Source organism: Zea mays, chromosome 2 (assembly GCF_902167145.1).
Source record: "Zea mays cultivar B73 chromosome 2, Zm-B73-REFERENCE-NAM-5.0, whole genome shotgun sequence".
In the NCBI taxonomy this organism is placed as follows: Eukaryota; Viridiplantae; Streptophyta; class Magnoliopsida; order Poales; family Poaceae; genus Zea; species Zea mays.
The window spans coordinates 30,813,119-30,819,118 of NC_050097.1; positions in this window are offsets into that span (position 1 = coordinate 30,813,119).

Consider the following 6,000-nt stretch of genomic DNA (forward strand, 5'->3'; position numbering starts at 1 on the left):
CGAGGCCTCGGAGGAGTGGTTTGACTCCTCCGAGGTCTTAGTGCCTTTCGTGACGCCTCGGCTGGTCTGGTTGTTCCCTCATGCGATCTGATCGTAGCCTGGGTGCATGGTCAGTTTCCGAGTTCTCGGGCTGGTATGTTGACGCTGTCAACGGTTTGGCCGGAGCCGGGTTTGCGAGAGCAGCCCCCGAGCCTCTGCACAGAGTGAGAGGACGGTCAAGGACTGACTCAGCTTTTATCATACGCCCCTTCGTCGCCTTTCCGCAAGGAGGAGGGGGGGAAAGCGCCATGTTGCCCTCGGAGGGCGCCGAACATGGTGTCTCCAGTGAGTTGCTAACGGGTGATCCGAGTGGACGCCCGTGCCCCGTTCGATGAGGGTCGGCTAGTGGCCCAGAGGCGCGCTCCAAAAGTACCTGCAGGTGATTTGCCGGACCCGGTCCCGTTTGATAGGGTCCGAGGGCTCGATGCCTCCCTCTGATGGGATTCCGTTACAGAATCGCTCCTGCTGGTCTCGGAAATGTCCTAGGGTACCTCGGGAGCGTAGCCCGAGCCTCGGCCATGTATCGGACGTACCAGAGTCATCCCTCGCTCTATGTGTTCTAAGGCGGTTGTCGAACCCTTCGGGGGGCCAGCCTTCGAACCCCTGATCAATAGTGGGTGCGGAGCCCGAGTGGCCTAAGGCGGCTGTCGAACCCTTCCGAGGGGCCAGCCTTCGAACCTCTGACCAGTAGTGGGCGCGGAGCCCGAGTGCTCTGAGGCGGCTGTCGAACCCTTCCGAGGGGCCAGCCTTCGAACCTCTGATCAGTAGTGGGGGCTCGGGGCCCGCTTCCTTCGCAGAGAAGGATCCCTTTCGGAGTATCCCCTTTCCCGGTCCCTGTAGCAAGAGAGAGAAAGGGGAAGAGGAAAAGGATACGAAATTGAACGATGTGGCGCACATTTTTTGACGCGGTCATTATGGCGGAGGTGAAGCGTCGCCCGCTTCACCTGCCAAAGGTGTCGCCTGCCCTGCCGCGGAGTTAATGCGACGGGACAAGTGGTTCGCGGGGCAGCCGTTGTGCGAGCCGTTCGAGGGACGGAACACGGGCGCGTCGTCTTCATGCCGTGGGAGAGGGCTCCCCTGCTGCCCCAGGAGGGGACGTGAGCCTGCAGACGATTTGACTGCTGCTTCCGCCCGCCTGCCGCCGCCATTACTGTTGGCCCACTTTTGGCCATATCGACCGTCGCGTCTTTTCCCGCGGCTGACTGACCTGTGACCGATGTGCTTGGTTGGCACTGTTGGGCCATGCGCAGGGTTGCCTCGAGCCGCGGCACCGGTTCCACAGTCGAGAAGGCACGGTACTAGCGCAAGTGGCGGTGTAGTTTTTCACACGTAGCAACCGGCGCGCCAGTTACATGACGTGTGGGTCTGGGCCTCCACGCTGGATGTGTCGAAGTCAAAAGGGTGCATCCCCGTGGTGCAGTTGCATGCCACATGCATGGCGGTCCGCCCTTTCACCTGCTGGTTTAGGCGAAGGCGGAGGAGTGCTTGTAACTGCCGGGCGGTTACATGCTCTGCGTGCGGCGGTCTGGCTGCTTCTGTCCCAGGCCAACTTGCATGTCGTGTGGGACCCAGCCCCCGTGTCGTAGGGGGAGGACCCTGGAGCGCGTTGGTGAAGACTTAGTCCGCGACGCCTGAGGACGCGAGTGGGGAGAGTCGCCTTTAAAAAGGGATCGACCCCCTGGGTGGTAGCCACTCCTTCACACTCTCCTCATGCATCGTGCCCTTCTGCCTTCCGAGCCCCCGGATGGGGAGCGCCCGCGTTGCTTTCGTCTTGCTGCTGTTGGAGGAGCGCAACTTCGCAGAGGTTGGCACCTTTCAGCCATCGCTCGGCTTCAAGGATTTTCATCAGGCAGCCCGTCTGTGTCCCCTCCCCAATGGTCACCCAAGACGGTGACCACCAGTTCGATGGTGGGGAGAAGCAAGCCGGGCTGCAGCCTCCGCCCTGCCCTCAGCTTCAAGGATCTTCATCATCCTTGTTGGGGAGGAGGGCGAGGCGAGTAGGGGCCTGCCTTCATGTGGGCTGGCGTCCCGCTTCTTCCTCCAGCTTCTAGGGGTGGAAACCATCCTCCAGCTCTACGGAGGAGGCGTCCCCCAGCCATGCAGGGGAAGGCGAACTGCTGCTGCCCATCCAGGGTGCAGCATTCCGTCCTCTGTCCGGGCGACGGTGGCCAGCCGCACCGGGGGGTCTCACAACACGTCGTACGCCGCGAGGGCGGTACTCGTGTTCTGGGACGGTCCCATTCTTGTTTTCGTGGCGAGGACGGGAGTGAGGACCTGCCGGTGCGCTTTGGGGCGGCCGGCGCTCGCTGGTGCGGTGTTGGTGGGCAGGTGGACGCCGCCGCCGGTGCTGAGGTGGTGGCAGCTGGAGAAAGCTTCTCCGCCGACGAGATCGTCGGCGCCACCTGCGCTCCAGGCCTCCGGCTCTTTGGCTTTAATATCTGGTTCTCGTCCCCCGCGAGGGGACGCAAACGAGAGCCTTCCAGCGGTAGCGTTCACCCTGGGACCATCGCTACTGTTGCAGAGGTCGCCGGCGAGCCACCCGGAGCTTGTCGTCCCGCAGGCTCTCCGATGCGGAGGTTGTTCATACCCGCGGGAGTGGAACCGGAGTTCCATTTGTAATGGCACCTTGAGTGCCGGTGTCTGTTCATTGTGGCTGTCGGGGCCTGAACATCTAGGTATTTTGGGTGCAATACCGTGTTTCTTCCTCATTTCGAGCACCAGGACTCGCCTGTCGGCTAGCTGGACCGCTTAACCAAGTGTGAGTTGCCCTGTGCGGAAGGTGACGAGTGAGGTATCCGTATCCTGGAGGCGTAGGAGTCCCTCGGCTCGGTCGGCCTTGCCGCTTGAGGCTTCTCTTGCTTAGTTAAAGAAACCATCGGCCGCTCTACGATGAGCCGGAGCCAGAGGCAGCGGTGTCAGCATGGACAGAGGCGGAGTCTGCTCGAGAAGGAGCTTCGTCGGCCCAAGAGCAGGGGACTTCCCAGGCCGAGGAGGCGCAGCAGCGGCGGCTGGAACCTGGCCAGGTCGTCCACTGGCGGGACCAACCCTGGAGTCGGGCTGCCGAGGCCATGAGCCGGGCTGATGTCCTCGGGGGACAGCTGGCTGAGGCTACGAAGCGGCCGGTCAAGCCGTCTGCTCTGGTCGGGTTCCTGGAGGAGATCCTGGCGGCGATGGCCCAGGCGCGGTGCTGACATCTTCCTTCGAGGTGGAGATCCTCCAACCGTGTCGCTGTCCGAGGCCGGGTCGGATTCCGCCGAAGGTGGAGTCGATGCCGAGGGTGCTGCTGCTCCCTCTATTGATGCCCGAACCTGCAGGAATAGTTTGTCTGCAGTGTGCGTATGTTTTTTGCGGCCACCGAGGCCCAAACATATCATCGTCGTGTTGTAAAGCTGTGTTTATTTTCCCCTTGTTTCGAGTATCAGGACTTGTTCGTCGGTAGCAGAACCGTTTATCCGAGCGAGAGTTACTTTTCACGGAAGGTGATGAGTGAGGTATCCGTACCCCGGAGGCGTAGGAGTCCCTCGGCTCGGTCGGCCTTACCGCTTACGTGTACTCTTACTCGTTCGCAGGATTCTGTTATCGATATAGTCGAGAAGGCACGAAAAATCGTTCTGCCAGGAAGGTTTTTGAGCATTAAGATTTGTTCGGCAGCAGAATCGCTTATCCGAGCGAGAGTTACTTATCGCAGAAGGTGATGAGTGAGGTATCCGTATCCCGGAGGCGTAGGAATCCCTCGGCTCGGTCGGCCTTGCCGCTTACGTGTACTCCGTCGTTTTCAGGATCCCACTATCGAAGTAGTCAAAAAGCGCGAAAGATGTTCCGGCAGGAAGACTTTTTCCAGAGAAAATTTTGACGCAGAGGGGGTTCCCCCCTTCTAGCCCCCGAGGGAGGGTCGGGCTTTGCCGAGGCAAGGCTGACCCTTCCTTGACGGTTAGACTCTTTTTGCATATGTAAAGAGAACAAGTGAAAGTCGCCTAGAGGGGGGGTGAATAGGGCGAAACTGAAATTCTCAAAAATAGTCACAACTACAAGCCGGGTTAGCGTTAGAAATATAATCGAGTCCGCGAGAGAGGGCATAAAACAAATCGCAAGCAAATAAAGAGTGTGACACGCGGATTTGTTTTACTGAGGTTCGGTTCTCGCAAACCTACTCCCCGTTGAGGTGGTCACAAAGACCGGGTCTCTTTCAACCCTTTCCCTCTCTCAAACGGTCCCTCGGACCGAGTGAGCTTTCACTTCTCAATCACTTGGAACACAAAGTTCCCACAAGGACCACCACAAGATTGGTGTCTCTTGCCTCAATTACAAGTGAGTTTGATCGCAATAAAGAATCAAGAAAGAAGAAAGCAATCCAAGCGCAAGAGCTCGAAAGAACACAAGCAAATCTCTCTCTCTCTAAGCACTAGGGCGTTGTGTGGAATTTGGGAGAGGATTTGATCTCTTGAGTGTGTCTAGAATTGAATGCCTGGCTCTTGTAAGTGGTTGGAAATGTGAAAACTTGGATGCAATGAATGGTGGGTGGTTGGGGGTATTTGTAGCCCCAACCACCAAACTAGCTGTTTGGTGGAGCTGACTGTCATATGGTGCACCGGACAGTCCGGTGCACACCGGACAGTCCGGTGCGCCAGCCACGTCACCAAAGCCGTTGGGTTCCGACCGTTGGAGCTCTGTCTTCTAGGCCCGCCTGGATGTCCGGTGGCGCACCGAACATGCACTGTAGAGTGTCCGGTGCGCCAGCATGGGCGTGCCTGACTTCTGCGCGCTCTGGCGCGCATTAATTGCTGTTGCAGGTGACCGTTGGCGCGAAGTAGCCGTTGCCCCGCAGTTACACCGGACAGTCTGGTGTACACCGGGCATGTCCGGTGAATTATAGCGGAGCAGCCGATGCGATTTCCCGAAGCTGGCGAGTTCCTGAGACGCCCTTCCTTGGAGCACCGGACACTGTCCGGTGTACATCGGACAGTCCGGTGAATTATAGCGGAGACGCTTCTGGATTTTCCCGAAGGTGACGAGTTCGAGTTGAAGTCCTCTGGTGCACCGGACACTGTCCGGTGGCACACCGGACAGTTCGGTGCGCCAGACCAGAGGTGCCTTCGGTTGTCCCTTTGCTCTTTTGTTGAACCCAATACCTGGTCTTTTTATTGGCTAAGTGTGAACCTTTGGCACCTGTATAACTTATACACTAGAGCAAACTAGTTAGTCCAATTTATTTGTGTTGGGCAATTCAACCACCAAAATTATTTAGGAACTAGGTGTAAGCCTAATTCCCTTTCAATCTCCCCCTTTTTGGTGATTGATGCCAACACAAACCAAAGCAAATAGAGAAGTATACAATTGAACTAGTTTGCATAATGTAAGTGCAAAGGTTGCTTGGAATTTGAGCCAATATAAATACTTATAAGATATGCATGTATTGTTTCTTCATTTTTAACATTTTGGACCACGCTTGTACCACATGTTTTGTTTTTGCAAATTCTTTTGTAAATCCTTTTCAAAGTTCTTTTGCAAATAGTCAAAGGTAAATGAATAAGATTTTGCAAAGCATCTTCAAGATTTGAAATTTTCTCCCCCTGTTTCAAATGCTTTTCCTTTGACTAAACAAAACTCCCCCTAAATGAAATTCTCCTCTTAGTGTTCAAGAGGGTTTTGATATATCAATTTTGGAATACTACTTTCTACCCCTTTTGAACACAATAAGATACCAATTTAAAATTTATCAATTGAGAATCATACCAATTGAAAAACTCTTTTTTTAAATTAGGTGGTGGTGCTGTCCTTTTTGCTTTGGGCTAATACTTCTCCCCCTTTGGCATGAATCGCCAAAAACGGAGTCATTAGAGCCCTTGAATTACGTTCTTCCCCTTTGGTCATAAATAAACGAGTGAGGATTGTACCAAAGACGAAGTCCTTTTGCTTTGAACTCTCCCCCAAAAGATGGAGAGATGCGCGGAGCAACGGCGA